This window comes from Chiloscyllium plagiosum, unplaced genomic scaffold (assembly GCF_037043375.1).
Source record: "Chiloscyllium plagiosum isolate Xiang-an unplaced genomic scaffold, Cpla_swu_hap1 HiC_scaffold_111, whole genome shotgun sequence".
NCBI classification, from domain to species: Eukaryota; Metazoa; Chordata; class Chondrichthyes; order Orectolobiformes; family Hemiscylliidae; genus Chiloscyllium; species Chiloscyllium plagiosum.
This window is the reverse complement of record NW_028270250.1, coordinates 155,779-175,657: the sequence shown is the minus strand read 5'-3', so window position 1 is coordinate 175,657 and position 19,879 is coordinate 155,779. Positions and strand designations below refer to the sequence as shown.

General features: G+C 38.9%; 1 long non-coding RNA gene across 1 annotated transcript in view; it reads right to left on the bottom strand.

Annotated features, from left to right (window-relative positions):
• Positions 1–725: 725 nt before the first annotated feature.
• The window catches only part of LOC148134047 (uncharacterized), a 40,468-nt gene continuing 21,314 nt past the window's right edge, over positions 726–19,879 (bottom strand). Inside the window, exon 3 of the long non-coding RNA XR_015755929.1 lies at positions 726–3,487. This is a non-coding gene — a long non-coding RNA (uncharacterized LOC148134047). The remainder of the gene's footprint in view (positions 3,488–19,879) is intronic.

Genomic DNA, 19,879 nt, shown 5'->3' with positions numbered 1-19,879 from the left:
ACAAAGTAATGCCTCAAGGGCTGTGATCTCCAGAATACTCCCAGTGCCACAAGCCAATGAGGGTAGAAATAGAAAGATCGGTCAGATGGATACGTGGCTGAGGAGCTGGTGGAGGGGGCAGGGTTTTCAGTTCTTGCATCATTGGGATCTCTTCTGGGGTAGAGGTGACCTGAAAAAAGGGGGCGGGTTGAACTTGAACCAGAGAGACGCCAGTATCCCTGGAAGGAGATTTGTTTGTCTTACCCCGGAGGGTTTAAAGTAGTTTGGCAGGGTTTTGGATTCTGAGTAAGAGAGGGCCCATTGATCAGTCAAGGGAAAAATGCATCATCTATCAAAAGCATGTTTTCTATCCAGGTTATCCAGGGGCACAGTCAAGGGAGGGAAAAGTCTTCTGGTTTAAAGTACATTTATTTTGACACACAAGGTTGGACAGGTAAGGCAGACGAGCTCAAAGCATGGATTGGCTCTGGGGACTGGGATATTATAACTCTGACGAACAAAGCCCACAGCCTTCAATAATTGCAGTCCGAGACAAAATCTGAATCAATTGTGTCCTTTATTTTACACTTGCAAGTGGGTGTGATGCCCAGTGCCTATAAGGCAGAGGACATACACACCAAATTCAATTCAACTACAATATTTATATCATTTGATTTCTTTTGTTTTACATTGCACCTCCCCTGTTTACTTTCTCCCCTTCCCTAAGACTGGCCCGATTACTCCTGTTTATCCTGCCTTGTCTGTGACAAAATGTTTTTTTCTGCCCTCACAAGGCCATTTGACCTCATCCCGCTGCAGGTGATTGTTCGGCATATTCTTTCTTCTTCAGTATCTACTCTCTCCATCTGGGCCTCTCCCGAGGTCATGACCTATGACCTCTTTAATTGGGGTTTGTTCCTGTGTCTCCGTAAAAGTGGGAAACAGATGTTTATACCTACTGTTTGTACAGGCGTATCGAGCTTAACTTCATCCCCTCACAACATCTTATCTATTTGCCCATAATATCTACGATTGTTTTGCAATCACGTTTCATGCTGGCATACAATTTTAGCTAATACAAAAAAAATATGTATTTCCTCCATACAGTTTCCATTCTTGTTGACTCAGCTCTTGGCTAAATCAATTACACACTGGTGTGAGTTCATTTACTTTGTATAAGTAAATGGAATTGCAGAAGTAATATTATTTCACCCACATCCCACAATTTTCCCTTTTTCTTTAAGTATTATTTGTTATCTTCTGCAATTTTTTTTAAACATCGCCCCCGAAATTCGCAAGCATCATTCCGGAGATTTCGTCCATCTTGTTTTCACTCATCTCCTCATTATTTAGTCAATAAAGTTCCTCTGTCTGATTCCCTTTTAGGGGCATCTGTATCATCAAGGCTGTTTAAATCAGTCTTTGGCTGAGTCCTCGTATACAGGGTATGACACAACAGCCAATACCCCGACTACTACTATCAGGGAAGTAAGGATAGAAATCACCACCCCTTTCCATTTTCCAAACCAGGATTCAAGCAGCCCCGTGAGAGATGTGTCTACTCCTGAATTCTCAGCCAGTTCCTCTCCTAAGGTAGTCATTCCCCTTAAGGCCCGAGTAATTGAACCATCAGGTGCAGTGTTATTAGGAGTAAAGGTACAACAGCTTCCTTCTAACATCACACAGGCACACCCTTTTTCTGCTAAAATCATATCAAGGGCTATTTGTTTTCCCATGCCATCCTACTTGTCGCATCAAGCTGTTCTGAAATTTCTTTAACCGCATCTCTTGTATAATTTATTAACCGCTGTTGATTATAGAAGCTGTAATTTATCCAATCTACATTTTTATTTATTGTTACCCACCAAAAGAGAGCTGACTCAAAGCCTGCTCCAATTTGGTTACGAGCTTTGAATTCATCAGGTACTCCCCTAGGGACTCCTACCGAATCAAGATAAATCCTGGCATCGAAAGAAGTGTCTAACAGTAATCTCTTACCCCTTCCCTTTTTCCCGACTATATTTTCCTTCTCAAATGCCAGGGTAAATGAAATTGCCAATTGTACAATTACACATATCCCTCTCCAATCTGGATGTAGTGTGGGTCTCAATATTTTGCCTCCACAGTACCACCACAGATCCGCTCGGGGAGCCTTTAGTGCTGAGTAGTTCCTTCCCTTCTCCGTTTCGGTAACATTCTTAATCTCTGTACATAATTTCAGTTCCCCTAAATCTCTCGAACGACTTGTACCTCGTCTATGCACACACGACGTGTGATTTCCATCTGCGGTGTAAAATGTGTGTGTGGGGGGGGGGGGATCTTGTGCATCTTTCTTCTCCAAGGGAGGGAACATCAGAGATAGGGAGGTACAATTCCTATCACTCCATGCAGTTTCATCCTGAGACATGGCTATCATACATTCCATGCCCTTCCTGTCTCGCTTCCACCCGAGTGGAAAGGGAACCACCTGGGCCACTGGCCTACCGGAGGCACATGCACAGCAAATGCTTTTGTTCAGACGTTTTACAGTATACTTTACCCATTCAACCCAGGCATTTGCATCCCAGTACCCAATTTCTATTTCGATGGTCTGTTTCAAGTGCTTTACCTCTATAATTTTTACAACTTTAGGATCATCAGGAGGGGTGAAAGGTTATATCTTATTACCCAGTAATTCTACCCGTTTACCCTGTCCTATGCTAATTCGAAAATAACAGCCCAAGAAATCCTTCCCATTTGCTTTCGTTTCGATCCGAAATGATTCATTTAATTGTATCTCATAGGTGCCCCCCACCCCCAGACTTGCTTCATGCCATGTGGTTTTCCTTATTGTTAGGTATATTGGGTTACACTTTTTATCGAGACAATCGCGAGCTGGTCGAAAGGAGCCCACTATACTGTGACGAGACCATTATACCAAGTACCATCCCCATAGGATTTAAGATGTATCTCAGAGCTGCGGTACTGTCTCTGATTATCTACATCCCCACAATTTATTAAGCTGCATGCATCAGCGTCTATTACTTGTGGATTATCAGACTCCGGAACCGTTAATAATACATATGAAAATGATATTTGACAAAATCCCAATACTAAGAGGGTTAGCATCATAACTCTAAACATTCCCAGTATTCTAATCATCATGCTGAAGCACAAAAAGGCTTAATATACAATCTTACAGAAATAATCCCGCGCTCGCGCCGCCACTGTATAGTCAGTTACTCAAAGTCTCTTTAGCCTGAGTTTCAGCGGGTCTTGCGTTGATTCAGCTGTCCATACTTCTTCCTCAACTGGAGGGTCCACTGGCCGTTTGATCCGAGTGTAATGAGTCCAGCCTTTCTCCGCCGTCCTTATTGCTGTTTCGGTAGTCAAAAGAGCCTGATACGGCCCTTCCCAGTCCGGCTGAAATTTAGTCTCTGTCCATGATTTTACTAAGATCCAATCACCTGGCCAGATGGGGTGAACGGTGAATTCAAGGGCTGAAGTCTGTGCCAATAGACCCTGTTTTCTGAGGAAAAATAAAGAGGAGGTCAAGCCCAAAAGGCATCCTTTAAATCTATTACTCTAAACCATTTATGATCATGAGGGATCTTACTTAATCTCTAATCAATCACTCAATTACTGGCTGCAGTCCTTGTTTAACTTATGGAAATAGAGTATTGTCGTTCACAGACAATGTCCCCTTTCCTCTCTGTCCGACATGCTGCCACCCGCCACTCCAGTTGCTCACTATTGGTTCAATTCTTTTCCTTAACTACCTCATCAACCGTAGCTACCATCATTTTCACCTTCTGTTTTTGTCTCTCATCCTCCCTCTCTACAAACACTTTCTGTGCCTCTCTTAACATTTCATCTAATTGTTTTTCACTCCACCCTTCTATCTTCTGTATCTTTCTCTGTATGTCGGGCCATGCCTTTGTCACAAAATGTACTTTCAAATGACCCTGGTTCATTCCAGAATATTTCTGCATTGAGTCTCTTAATCTTTGCAAGAAAGCTGAGGGAGTCTCATCTTTCTCCTGTCTAACTTCAAAGGCTTTCGTCAGATACTGCGACTTCGGAACTGCCTCTCTTCTCCCTTTTAGAATCAGATCTTTCAATTCCCTCATTTCTTCTGTATGTTCCGGGTTTTGGTTTTCCCACTGGGGGTCTCTGAGGGGAAACTTCACCTCTCCCTGTCCAGCATCCCCATCTCCAATCGGGTGTTCCCTGTCCCATATTTTAATGGCAGCTCCTCGTATACGTCCCCTTTCTTCCCCAGTAAATAGGATATTCAAAATAGACATTAACTCAGCCCACTTCGACAGACTGGGCCCCATAAATTGATCAAGTTCTTCAGACAACCCCATCGGATCCTCAACCAGGAACTTCATTTCCTTTTTAAATGTTCTGACCTCCACACTGGTGAGGGAGGCACTCACAAACCCAATCTCTTTATCCCCTATTGGTACCTCCCGAAGGGGATAAGTCGTTACGTTCTTCCCTTTTTTCTCTCTTAAAGAAATCTTGCAATATTTCTAGCTCCCCATAACTTCAACCACCATTTCATCAATTCATGCTTGACTAACTTTAAAGCCTGTTCCTAACTTGTAAATAGATTGATATATTTATGTTCATTTATTCAGTATTTAATATTTAAAATGTAAAATGCACACAGTTCCCAATTTTGAAATCCACTGTAATCACCCAGTTTTAGTCCCTTAATTTAAATCCAAGATTAGTTTTCTTAAGTAGTCCTGACCAATCATTGCTCAATTACAATAATATAGGTCGTGAAATCATCAGAGCTGCCTTAAAAGAATTTGTCTATTCAAGTTTAAAACAAAACTCCTAATGCATGAATAATTACCGAATCCAAGGCCACAGATATTAACCATAGAATTTTGTTTTTACTACAGTCTAATGTGGAATTGAAACTTCAACTGTCCTCCATAAATCGCTTTTATGTAATGATAAAAGAGATTAGTTAGAAACTGATAGTAAGGCAGTCATGATCTATAAAAAGAACAGGAGTTATTCTTTTTTCTTCATAATCTCGATAGAATCCTTAACCTTAAAAGAAATCATGTTAAGTTACCATAATAAAAATCAGATTTAAAACAGTCCTGGAAGTCAAGCTCCAGGGAATAAAACGCAAACATTCAATTACCAACAAACAAATGTTCATTCAAACCAAATCACAAAGGGTTAAACTTTCTACCAGCTGTACAGCTCTTTGCATTCTCTCTCTCTCTCATTCAGTGACATATAAATTCAGATATTTACAAACCCAGTCTTCGTCCGACCTGTACTTTGGCCAGAAGACATCGGGACGAAGAATGGATTCCTTAGTCCATACAAAGCAACAATATTTAAACATCATTCTCCCTTGTACAAGTATTATTTCTCCAATTCCACAAAATCCTGCCCTAAGGGCTTTCAGGAGGAATGTTGTAAGGGACCCCGCCTCCATTTCAATTGTTTTTTTCTTCTTTTGTTTTCCCGGAGGCTTTTTCCTTACCCAGTTTCTTAATTTTAATGAATATCTAATCAAAATCAAAGCAAAGTGCTTTCAAAATATTAAGTCTATTTATCTATCAGGATTATAAAGGCATTTATCAAATACAATAATTACACAACAATTTAACTTAGACTTTGTAAAAATGCAGTGATTTTTAAAATTTCTTTCATTATTTCATATTATCAACGCTACGATATTAATACCTATTTGTTCAGGCCAATCCAAATACAAAACGACCAATAATATCCCTTGCAAAATTCTTTGTAAATATCTGATTTTTGCTCATTTGAAAGATAACAATTATCTCACCCTTTCAAATTCAGAGAGCTCCAAATATGTTTCCCTGCAATATTACTCTTCATTTCTATATATTACTCAGTCTAATATCAAGATGAGATATCTCATTATTCTCAAATTCATGAATATGATTTTTAAAATCCCTTTGTTGCTAATATATCTTATTTATAATAATTTTGCAATCCAGTAAGGGATACAAATGTGGAATTATGCTTCCGTACAATAAATACTGCAAGGACATTGCAAATTACAATCTCTCAATCATTGTGAATATTGTATTTATTTTACTTTAAACATGGAAAATTTTTAAATTGATTTGATTATAACTTATTTCGATGCTGACATTTACTGTATATCCAATCACAATATCAGGAGATTATATGGAGGTATCATCGTTCATTCCAATAATCACAGTATCTGCTATACACTTTCTTCTGGACACTAATTCCATTCAATCAATAGTCCTCGGAAAATATTAGGAATGTTGCAGTCATAAAGCTGAAATATACAAAGTCATGATAGTCACTAATTTTCTCTTGTTCTGTAGATCTTAGTTAAAACAACACATAGAATTTTATGTCCCAGTGCTATAAATATGAGAAAAGATCAATTACTTCTTCAGTAAAATAAACAAATGCCACTTGATATTATTTATCATTTTTTAAATTACTGGTCAGTTTATGAATTGTGTGAGATTTGATTTTAGCTTTCCAGTCATCTATTTATATTGAATGTGACATTGAAATGGTGTGAAAATATCAGGTTGTGTTCATTTGAAAGTTGGATTTGCAAACTCTCACTTATCCCATTGATTGCATGATGGTTTAAGAAGGTTTCACTCAGCAATCCTCGTAAATATCAAAAACTGTCTGATTTTTAATCATTTCATTCACACCCAATTATCAATCTGTTCCTAATTCATGCAAATATCTCAATTTTATTGAAACCAATGTTCACGCTAAACAATACACATAGAGCTTCACAAAGACTTTCATCGCCATCTGATTATTGTTCAGTAGAATAACCTGAGTATGATCCTTATTGCTCCTGAAACCAATGACAAGCATTTGTTTACTATTCCACGCAACAAGAGCAATTGATATCTTCTATTTCAGTTCAGTAGTTAAAGATGACGATGTTGCTTAAAACAATGCTTCTACTTTATCACAGATATTGACTATTACAATCATGTATACAACAAACGTTTTGTCATTCTAAAAATCTTTAAGTGTACTTATTTTAAATTTGTGTGCAAGAGATATTTCAAATTACAACCATTTTTGTTGCATAATTCAGCAAACCTAAATTTTGAATTTGTGGAAGTATCCATTTTTGCAAAATGGAAGTAGTCTTCAGTTTATATAACACATAAAATGACTGTTTTATTTTCAAATCATGCTCTCTGCAAAATGATTATTGGTTTCATTGTAAGGAAAGAACTGATTTGAACATATTGATTTTTTTTTTGTCTTTTCTATTCCAACATTATTCATCATTGGACAATAATGACACAATTATTATAATTTCTTTATATACCAAATATCATTGCATCATTTGTTCACTTTCATACTCACTTTCATTATCTATTAATTTTCTTCCAAATTTACATTTCTGAACTCTGATCATAATATTAATTATCTAAATTAAAATAACATGTCTCTGTGAAGAAACCATTTGATGCAAATTCATATTTCTTGTGTTATCTGTATTCTTTAGTAAAGAAAGAAAACATTGTTCTATAATCACTGAATGGCTCACTTTTTCTTCAACTCATAAAGCTAGTGACTATATTTTATTCCACAATTTACCAATTTTAATAAATATCCAATCAACATCACAGCAAAGTGTTTTTGAAATGTTGAATCATTTTAATTGCTCATAAGACCACAAGACCATAAGACATAGGAGCGGAAGTAAGGCCATTCGGCCCATTAAGTCCAGTCCGCCATTCAATCATGGCTGATGGGCATTTCAACTCCACTTACCCGCATTCTCCCCGCATTCCTTGTGACATCAAGAATTTATCAATTTCTGCCTTGAAGACATTTAGCATTCCAGCCAATATTACAACATTAATTATCAAGTCACTGTCATGACAATAATTGAGCAATTATTTAAGAAAGTCTTTTGAACAAGTAAAATGAGATTCACATTTTAATTTAACCAATTGTTTCTGAGTACCAACACTGCAATATGAAACTTTTTTTTCAGGTCAAGTATCCCACAATGGATCCAAGGACTTCCCATCCAACATTAATTGTAAATGTCTAATTGTTGCTTACCTGAATGATCACCATAATCACAGTCTTTAAATTCACAGACCAGCAATTACTTTTCACTGCAATAATTCCTGTTTGTTTGCACATATTCCTCAGTCACATAGCAAAACGAGATTACTCATTATTTCTAAATTCATTGATCGAATTTTATAATCGAGTTGTTGCTCATACGTAACAATTATTCGATCCAGTACGTGCCGTACATGTGGAATTTCGGCTCTTTATATGAATAACTAAATATATTGTAGTGTACAATCTCTCAATCATTGTTAATATTAATTCTTATTTTACCCGCGGAAACATAGTTGAATTCATTTCAATACACTTCACTTCGATGCGAACACTGATTGTATTTTTAATTGCAATAAGATCTAAGTATTTTGCATGCAACAAAATCATGTAAAATTCCTGAGTTTTGTTAAGTCAAATGAAAAATAATTAACATATCTGTATTGTTTCATTAAACAATGACAATGCATTTTGAATTTTTCAAAGTTGACAATTTTTGCAAAGAAGTGATGTTGTCTTCAGCTGAATAATCGCATTGAATGACTAATTCACAGAATCTGCGGTTTATTCTCTTCGAGTTCCCAAGAAACCAAATTAACTAATTCTGTTGGTTCTAAATTCCTGGAAAGTATTTGAGAGTGTTGCAGTCTTAAAGATGAAGCAGTCTATGTGATTGTACTGATTTTTTTTATTGGAAAGAACGTGATTCAAACATATTAGACACATAAATCGCTATTCTGTAGTGTTACTAAGATGAAAAGCAAGTCAATTGCTTCATCAGTAAAATAAACAAATGCCACTTCCCGTTATTCATTAGTTAGCTCTTTCCCAAATTTGTTGTTAAACAATGCAATTTTCCTGAATATTGTTGTGTCCTTTGACTATATTAATTTTCTAATTATTGTTCATTCATGATTTGTCAGGGAGTGTTATTTTTTTTTGTTTTCCATTCACCTATTCATATTGAATGTAAGATTAAAACGCGTTGGCAATATCAGAGTGTTCATTTGAAATTTGACTTTGCACGTCTCTCACTTATCTCACTTCTTGCATGGGGGCTGGGGTTTGAGAACAGATGATCAGTGGTTAGCAGTCCTGTCTTGCAGCGTTATGCATTGGGATTCAATTCCATCCTCGGTCACATGTCTGTGTGGAGTTTGCATGTTCTGGTTTTCTCCCACAAACCAAAGATGAGCAGTTTAGGTAAATTGGCCATGTTCTGTTCAGCGATGTGTAGGCTGGGTGCATTAGTCAGGAGTAAATGTCCAGTAATTTGAGAGCAGAATGGTTCTGAGTGGATTATTCTTTGAAAGGTCATCGTAGGCTTGATGGGCCAAATGGTCTGCTTCCACACAGTCGGGATTCCGTAAACTTAGAATTGTGTTTCATTAAACAAAACTGACATTTTTTTTTAAATGTTACCTTTAAAACTTATCTTTAACTGTCAATTGTCAATCTTGTAAACTATCTCAATGTTACTGAAATCAATGTTCAAACAAAACACAGCACAGAAAGCCACACAAAGATCATCATGACGATCTAATTACTGTTCAGTGGGATAATCACAGTAAATATCTTATTGTTGCTGTGGTTCTGTTCGCCGAGCTGAAAGTTTTTGTTGCAAACGTTTCGTCCCCTGTCTAGGTGACATCCTCAGTGCTTGGGAGCTTCCTGTGAAGCGCTTCTGTGGTGTTTTCTCCGGCATTTATAGTGGCCTGTCCCTGCCGCTTCCGGTTGTCAGTTTCAACTGTCCACTGTAGTGGCCGGTATATTGGGTCCAGGTCAACGTGTTTGTTGATGGAGTTTGTGGATGAGTGCCATGCTTCTAGGAATTCCCTGGCTGTGCTTTGTTTCGCTTGCCCTATAATGGTCGTGTTGTCCCAGTCAAATTCATGTTGGTTATCGTCTGCGTGTGTGGCTACTACTGGAATTGTGCCTCACAACACACTTCACATTCAAAAGCCAGATATACGAACAAATCAATGGAACACCCATGGGCTCACCGATCTCGAGACTCATAGCAGAAGCAGTAATGCAAAGGTTAGAACAAACAGTCTTACCACAAATTCAACCCAAACTCTGGGTCAGATACGTTGATGACACCTTTGTAATAATTAAAAACACGGATATAGAGAAAACACCCCGGATCATCAACGCCACAGTCACAGGAATCCGATTCACGAGAGAGGAAGAAAAGGACAACCAACTCCCCATTCCTAGACGTGAGGGTACAGAGAACACCAAATGGAGAATTCACCACTAAGGTACACAGGAAAGACACACACACAGACCAAGTCCTGAACTATGAAAGCAACCACCCCAATACACACAAACGAAGTTGCATCAAGACACTATTCAAAAGGGCCACAACACACTGCAGCACACCAGATCTGCAAAAAGAGGAAGAGGAACACCTATACAAGGTATTCACCAAAAACGGATATCCTCGCAATTTCATCAGCAGATGCCTAAGGGAAAGACAACAGAACTAGGACATGCCGCAACCCAAAGGACTAGCCACACTACCATACATCAAGAAGATCTCTGAAATGACAGCCAGAGTACTGCGAACACTAGGACTTATAACAGCACACAAACCAACAGCCACTCTCAGACAACAACTCACCAGAACGAATGACCCGATACCCAGCATGAGCAAACCTAATGTAGTGTACAAAATGCCATGCAAGGACTGCACAAAACACTATATAGGACAAAGAGGAAGACAGCTAACGATCCGCATCCACGAACATCAACTAGCCACGAAACGACACGACCAGCTATCCCTTGTAGCCACACACGCAGACGACAAACAACATGAATTTGACTGGGACAACACTACCATTATAGGGCAAGCGAAACAAAGAACAGCCAGGGAATTCCTAGAAGCATGGCACTCATTAGTTTACTGTATTCATTAGTTTACTGAAGAAGATATCAACTTTATTTCAAATTTATAGCACGAGGGAATAATGTTTCATCTGTTTCAATTGTTTGGACTTGCCCCTTTGCAACAAAAAAAATCAATCTCATTACTTAGACATTGTAATCTTTAATTCTGCAACATTTTCAAATATTCTTCAGGAATTTATAAGCAACAAAATTAGTTACAGGTATCCACACTATGCGAAAGTAAAGCTTTTCATAAGCTGAAAATGCGTAAATCGAAGAAGCACTAATTTATATGGGAAACATCTCCCCTTTCTCCATAAAAGTGAAAATTCTCTTCAGATTCCTTTCAGTTAGAGAAAATGGGGACAAATGCAAGTCTTTTGTAAAAGAAAAATGGCGAAATCGAAAATTCGAAGAGTGGGGGAATACCTGTACATATATTTCTTGGTAACCTGACACGAATAAGTATCAGATTTTGTGATTATTGATATAATAGATGGAAGCATACCTAATGTTGGATTAATAAGCAATTCAATCTGTGTTTAGGTACTTTCTAATTAACATTCAGTGCGGCTCTTGATATACTTCTGTTGAAGGTGTGATTTGAAACCTTCCCTCGGGTCTCGTCATAGAAACACTACCACAGCTACTCAAGCTCTTTTCATAATTTTCCCACTCACGACGGGCAGGACTGTAATATTATGTTTAATGTGGTTACTCAAATGAAAACTAATCAGCTGTTTATTGTAGTTATTTGAATGGGAATTAATTAGGCACTTTCTGTGTGTAATGGACTGGAAATTAAACAATATTTTGCAATAACAATAGAATAAAGGAATGGTGGTCTTAAATAAACAGGAATCTCATGACAATTCTTTGAAAGACAAATTGACAAAACTGCGTGCTCATTGTAATTTGATTTAAAAAAATGCATCAGTCATTCAATGTGAATATTCAGTTGAAGACAATTTCCCTTCCTTTCAACAATGTACAACTTCCACAAATTCAAACTGAACGGCCATCGATAAAGGAAGGGATAAGCAGATGTAAATTCTATTTTCTGCATATAAACGTGCGATGAATTTTAAGTATGTTTTATATACATAAAAAGGAATCTCTTATTGTGGTTCGAAATACAATAAATGTTAGCATGAAGTGAAATATAATCAAATCAATTCAACTGTGTTTTCTCAGTTAAAATACAGTTCAATATTCAAAGTAATCGAGTGATTGTACACTGCAATATCTTTACATTAATTCAGTGCTGAGACATAATTCCACATTTATATCCCGTATAGTGAAGCAAACTTGTGCCAGGAGTGAGAGCAGGTAGGGAGGTCGTTAATGAGTACTTTGCTTCAGTATTCATGAGTGAGTGGGACCTTGTCCTTTGTGAAGACAGCGTGAAACAGGCTGATATGGTCGAATAGGTCGATGTTAAAGCTGAGAATGTGCTGAAAATATTGAGAAATCATGGGGATAGATAAGTCCCCTGAGCCAGAAAGGATATAACTTATGTTGTTATGGGAAGGGAGGCAAGGGATTACTGTGTTTTGGTAATGATCTTTGCATCCTCACTGTCCACTAGAGTCATACCAGATGATTGGAGGGTGGCAAACGTTATTCCCTTATTCAAGAAAGGTAATTGAGATAATCCTGGGAATCATCGATGAGTCAGTCTTACATCAGTTGTGGGCAAATTATTGGAGAGGATTCTGAGAGACAGGATTGATGATAATTTGGAAATTCATAGATTGCTTAGAGATGGTCATCATGGCTTTGGGAGCGGCAGATTATGCCTCACAAACCTTATTGAATTATTTGAGGATGTGACAAACCCATTGGTAAGGACACAGCAGTGGATGTGGTGTATCTGGATTTTAGCAATGTATTTGATAAGGTTCCCCATTGTAGGATCATTTAGAAAGTAATGAGGAATGGGATATAGAGAAACCAGCTTGTTTAGATAATAAATTGGCTGGCCCATAGAAGACAGGGTGAGATTATATAGATAGTTTTCAGCTTGGAGCACGATGACCAATGGTGTTCTGAAGCGATCAGTTCTGGACCTCTGCCCTTTGTGATTTTAATAAATGACTTGGATGAGGAAGTGGAAGAGTGGGTTAGGAAGTTTGCCAATGACACGACGGTTGGTGGAGTTGTGAATAGTACGGAGGGCTTATGTAGGTTGCTGGAGGACATTGACAGGATGTAGAGCTGGGCTGAGAAATGGCAGATGGAGTTCAACCTGGGAAAGTGTGAAGTTATTCATTTTGGAATTTCAAATTTTAATGCATATTTTCGGATTAAATGCAGGATTCTTTACAATGTGGAGGAACAGAGGCTTCTCGGAGTCCACGTCCATAGATCCCTCATAACAGACATCCAAGGTGATAGGGTTATTAAGGCGGTGTATGGTGTGTTGGCTTTCATTAGCAGGGAGATTGAATTTAAGAGCCACGAGGCTATGCTGCAGCTCTATGGATCCCTGGTGAGACGACACTTGGAATATTGTGTTCGGTTCTGATCACCTCATTCTCCGTCGGACGGTGAAGCTTTAGAGAGGGTGCAGATAAGATTTATCAAGATGCTATCTGGATTGGAAGGCATGTCTTATGAAAAAAGGTTGAGGGAGCTGGGGCTTTGTTCATTGCAGTGAAAGAGGATGAAAGTTTACTTGCTGGCTTTGTGTAAGATGATGAGAGGCATAAATAGAGTGGATAATAAAAGACATTTCCCCACAAAGTGGCATAATTTTAAGGTGAATGGGGAAGTCGTGGGGAGATGTCAGAGATAGTTTATTTGTAGATAGTGATGGGTGCGTGGAATGCACTGCCAGTGGTGGTAGTGGATTCAGATCCATCAGGGACATCTAAGCGACTCTTGGAAACGCACATGGATGACAGTAAATGAAGGGCATGTTGGTTAGTTTGATCTTAGAGTAGGATAAAAGATCCGACCAACATCATGGCCAAAGGGCCTGTACTGTGCTATACTGTTCTATAGTCTATGGACTGAAATGAAGAATTATATATTAGCAATATAGATTTTCAAAATTCTCTTCACATACTTAAGCATAAAGAGAAATTTGATCTTGCTATTTGACTGCTATCTGCAAAAATGAACAGGAATTGTTGCAGGGAAAAGTAATGAGGTTTTTCTAAATTTATAAGGCTGGGATTACACAGATCATTCAAATGAGCAAAAGTCATATTTTTAACAGTGCGTGTTGCATCAGAAATAATGGATTCTTTTGTAGGTGTGTTGATTGGAAATAAAATTGATTTTTATATTACTGTATAGGTACTAGGAAAGATTGGATTAAATTCAGATATAAAATTCACTGTAGTTGTTAGCAAGGCTAAACAAAAGCATATAATAATTATTATCATGCAAATGCCTTAATAATTACTGTTAGAATTCTGAAAAAAAGATATATTGTACCATTTTTTCAAACATTCAATAAATTAAATTGTGAACCTCAGTATACTTGTTACCCAGACCAATTATTATGCAATTATTGTAATGGTAATGACTTGATAACTAATGCTAAAACCTAAACAGATAAATTGGTTCAATACTTTGTCAGCATGTTGCTCTGAAATTGATTGGATATTTATTAAGATCGGTAAACTGAGGGACAAAATATAATAGCTCGCTTGATAGAATTGAAGGAAAAAAATGAGAGTGTTTATTGAACAGGATTGTTTTTGTTTAAAAATGCAGTTGATGCAACAATAATATATTTTCCTCCATTGATTTTCTTGTAGGGATATTTTTTTCAAAAGTTTTGTTATGATTCAATTTTGAGACACTTGTGTCAGAGTCTGCAAAGGGGAGAGTGAGAGAGAAAGAAATTTTTAAAAAGCAGAAAGGAAAGGAACTGGCGAGCAGAGGAGCTCCAACTGTAGTGTCTCACCCTGCTAACATCTTATTGCGTGAGCTGGAATGCAGACGAGTCAAGCAACAACCTAACACAGTCATACACACAGAATCATAGCTTACAATGTCCGAGACACCACCGTCACTATCCCTGTATGTCCTGTCCCACCGGCAGGACATGGATGTAACTGAAATGCTGGAACATGCAGGGTTATGGACTAAGATCTGCAGAATGTGATCAATGTGATTTATTTGACATTTCTCCAGAATATTAAACTCCAGTACAATTTGAAAAGTTATTAGCATCATCAGTATTGAACTACAAATGTCAGAACAAAAATTATCAGGAAGTTACAGCACAGATCGAGGCCACTTGGCCCATCCTGTATTTATTGGCTGTAATAGAACTCCCCAGGCTTTACAGCTTTTTGTACTCACCATTGAAAGCAACAATTTCAGACTGTGATCTCTGCCAAACATGCTTTTATAATCAGTTTTATAAATGTATTTCTTTGACAGCTGCACACCTTGTTCCCTGGTTTCTTTCCCAGCCCCTAATGCCATTCCCCGTGGCCTTGCGGGACGACCATTTCTGCTGTTTAATCTCTCCTGCCTTCCCACGTTTGACAGACTGTCTTTTTGTCCTTGTCTCACTCCCACCTTGCTCGCAACCTGTTACATTTCTGTTGGTTCCCAGACCTCTGTAACTTTCACTGCGTCCCCTGGGTCAATGGCGCGAGTTTGAATTCTCTTCCTCCTAAGATAATCCGAAATCTTTCCGATTGCAGTTTCCCCAGATTTTATTTTGAAAAGCAGTGCATTTGTTTCAGAGTCAAGTATTTGTGAGCCTTCATCCACAATTCCGAGCATTTGGATGGAATTTGTGACCCTCCCACAGATGTGTAACGTTACTGGATTAGCTATGCTAACATGGGCGCAGTGTGCAATTTAGGTGGGTTGGGCGAGCCATGTTTAATGTAGGGTTATCTGGGTAGGGTGGGTGAGCAGGTCATTGCAGACTCGATGAGCCGAATAGACTCTTTCTGCACCCACCGGATTCTGTGATTCTAACTAGTTGTGATTGTTGTCCCATTTTCCTCATGCCAGGTTCATTCAACTCAGATACATATGATTCTGTGGGTGCTCACTCACTCCTTCCCTTCAGTTTTACATCAATTTCACAGTGTGTGTGAGGGTGGGAATGGATTTCAAAATATTAATACAGCAAGCGAAACCCCTCACAGGTCCGGAAATGTTTCTGCTACTTTCATCACTCCCAAGGAACAGGAAAATAAAGATTCAATCACAAATCTTACAGGAACATAGCGGTTATAATCACCAGGAAAGGCTGAACAGCTCAAAACGCTTTTCTCAAGAAAGGAGGAGGCTCAGAGTCAGCCTGGTACAAGTAGAAAGCTTTGTGTCTGTGTTTTCAGAGATTTGTGGTTGAAATCATTGGGTTGGAAACATGTTTCATTGCCCCAGATCATCAAAGGTGCTATCTAAATGTGCATCTTTCTTTCTATCTGAGTTAACAATCAGATTGACAGGTCAATGTCTGAGTGTCTTACCAAATCCCTGATTGAATCTGTCTCCGCCCACAAACTAAGGTGTCTCACCACTCACTGGGTCATGGAGAAACTCTGCCGATACAATGACAACTGTCTTTGCTGTCACCGCTCCTCGTGCTTCCGCCTAATCCCCACTTCCCTTCGTTAATTTCCAGCTACCTCTAGTCCTCCCACATGGGCATATTGAATAGCATGACAGGAGAAAGGATTGAAACCGAGAGTTCAATAGCCAGAATGAGAGAGGAAGAAGGAAATAAACGGTGATTGTGGATCCCAGGGGATACAGACTCCAGGATTTGTCCTTGTGAGCATTCCCGCAGTAATACAAGACAGCATTCCATGATGAGAGTTAAACCCGGGTGGCAGGAGAGGGAGCCACTGAACATGAGCAGGTTTAGTTCAAACACAGGAGGTTTGTTCAGTCAGTAACAGTGTGTTCGACATGGAGGTTAAGTGAGCAGTGAGGGGAAATGTTATCACAAGCTGCCGCTGGATAACTTGCATTGGAACAGGAGGAGGCCATTCAGCCCCTCAACTCTGTTCTGCCATTCATGATGATCACAGCTGATGTGTGACCTCACGTACAACTTTCAAAACCCTCTAATTTCATCAATAAACTCCTCTGCAACAGACAAGATGAGTATTAGAAAACTAAACATCTGCAAATGCTGGGAAATCAGAAACAAAATCAGAAATTGCTGGAAAAATTCAGCAGGTCTGGCAGCATCTGTGGAGAATGAACCGTTCGTGTCCAGTGATCAGTCAGGTGACCAGCTGCAGCTGACCATTCTGCTGTTTTTGTAATACTGGAACGGGTTCTGGTGCGAGGGGAATGAGATTGTCAATAACAACTGAGAAAACAGGAGGACGTACTCAATCAGAATTATGAATTCACTTACCCCTCCCAGTGGGACACTCACCAACACAGTCACACTGCGGAGAGGCCATTCACCTGCCCCACGTATGGGAAGGGATTTACTCGATCTTACAATCTGCTGAGGCACCAGAGATGGCACAGAGGATTTAGACACCACCTGCTCCATGTGTGTTAGCTGTCTTCCTGTTTGTCCTATATAGTGTTTTGTGCAGTCCTTGCATGGCATTTTGTACACTACATTAGTTTTGTTCATGCTGGGTATCGGGTCCTTCGTTCTGGTGAGTTGTTGTCTGAGTGGCTGTTGGTTTGTGTGCTGTTATAAGTCCTAGTGGTCGCAGTACTCTGGCTGTCATTTCAGAGACTAGTGTGGCTAGTCCTTTGGGTTGCGGCATGTCCTCATTCTGTTGTGTTTCCCTTAGGCATCTGCTGATGAAATTGCGAGGATATCCGTTTTTGGTGAATACCTTGTATAGGTGTTCCTCTTCCTCTTTCTGCAGTTCTGGTGTGCTGCAGTGTGTTGTGGCCCTTTTGAATAGTGTCTTGATGCAACTTCGTTTGTGTGTATTGGGGTGGTTGCTTTCATAGTTCAGGACTTGGTCTGTGTGTGTGTCTTTCCTGTGTACCTTAGTGGTGAATTCTCCATTTGGTGTTCTCTGTACCCTCACGTCGAGGAATGGGGAGTTGGTTGTCCTTTTCTTCCTCTCTCGTGAATCGGATTCCTGTGAGTGTGGAGCTGATGATCCGGGGTGTTTTCTCTATATCCGTGTTTTTAATTATTACAAAGGTGTCATCAACGTATCTGACCCAGAGTTTGGGTTGAATTTGTGGTAAGACTGTTTGTTCTAACCTTTGCATTACTGCTTCTGCTATGAGTCTCGAGATCGGTGAGCCCATGGGTGTTCCGTTGATTTGTTCGTATATCTGGTTTTTGAATGTGAAGTGTGTTGTGAGGCACAAGTCCAGTAGTAGCCACACACGCAGACGACAAACAACATGAATTTGACTGGGACAACACTACCATTATAGGGCAAGCGAAACAAAGCACAGCCAGGGAATTCCTAGAAGCATGGCACTCATCCACAAACTCCATCAACAACACATAGACCTGGATCCAATATACCGGCCACTACAGTGGACAGTTGAAACTGACAACCGGAAGCGGCAGGAACAGGCCACTATAAATGCCGGAGAAAACACCACAGAAGCGCTTCACAGGAGGCTCCCAAGCACTGAGGATGTCACCTAGACAGGGGACGAAACGTTTGCAACAAAAACTTTCAGCTCGGCGAACACAACCACAGCAACGAGCACCCGAGCTACAAATCTTCTCACAAACTTTGAATATCTTATTTTTCCTGAGATCGATCACCACTATCACAGTAAGGATCTGGTTATTATTCCCTCCAATAAATGCAATCGTTGTCCCTCTGGTATTTCAGTTCAGTAGTTATACACCATACTGGTTGTTCAAAGCATGGTTATTCTTTAGTATGAATGGCCAAGGGTTCTAGAGGCAAGAGATGTTGTTCGATCTGATTTGTTGAATGTTCTCAAACCAGTTTTCACTATAAATATTGCAAACAAATGTGTTAATTTGTTCTTGTTTAACTGCTGATGCTAACATTTTCAGTTCATGTTAATTAAACATATTTGGAGAAAGTAAGGAAAGCTGAAGCTGAAGATCAGAGCCACGAGTGTGGCTTTGGAAAAGGCGAGGCATATCCAAAGAGCAGGAGTACCGACCTGTCGGCATTAGGCCATCATCAGAAAAGATTCCTGATCAAGGGGTTATGCCCAAAACGTCGATTCTGCTTCTCGTCAAATGCTGCCTGACCTGCTGTGCTTTTCCGGCACCACGCTCTTGACATTAGAAATATTTGACTGAATATTCAGAGATAATACTCAAGGTTGCCTCTGTCATTTTAATTTACTATGCTTTCTATTCACTGAAGTTCTCTTATTAATTGATCCTCGTTTTCTTCTTACATCAGATACAAATCTCAAAATACAGAACAGATTAAAATTCACGTGAATTACAAATTTGCATTCTCGACAAGTAAACCAATGGAAGGCGATATAGAATTCTTGAGCAGCCGACGTATTTGAATGAAAAAGCAATTCCTTCCAAAAAATGTTTGCACGTTTGTATCTTTCTTTCAATTAAATAATCCTGCAAATAGTTTATAATTGTCAGTTGATCTCTCTGAATGAGTTCCTAATAAATGTCAATGTAAACAGCTGGAAAATTAACAACAGATTGATAATTGGGTGTGAAAGATCTTATTTGAAGTCAACAAATGTTTGGAATTTACTAGAATTCCACCAGGAAACATTCTTGAATTATAATGCAAGAAGTGAGATATTTGACAGATGTGCAGAACCTATTTTTAAATGAACACACTCCAATATTGTCAAAGCATTTCAACCTTACGGTCGAAATGAACAGGTGAATGGAAAAATAAAAATAATTTTCTGACAATTCATAAATTGGACAACAATTACAAATTCACTTTGATCAAACGACAGAGTAATAGTTAGATGAATCACACCATTTAGTTACAAAGTAGCTAACCAGCTGACTGACAAGTAATAG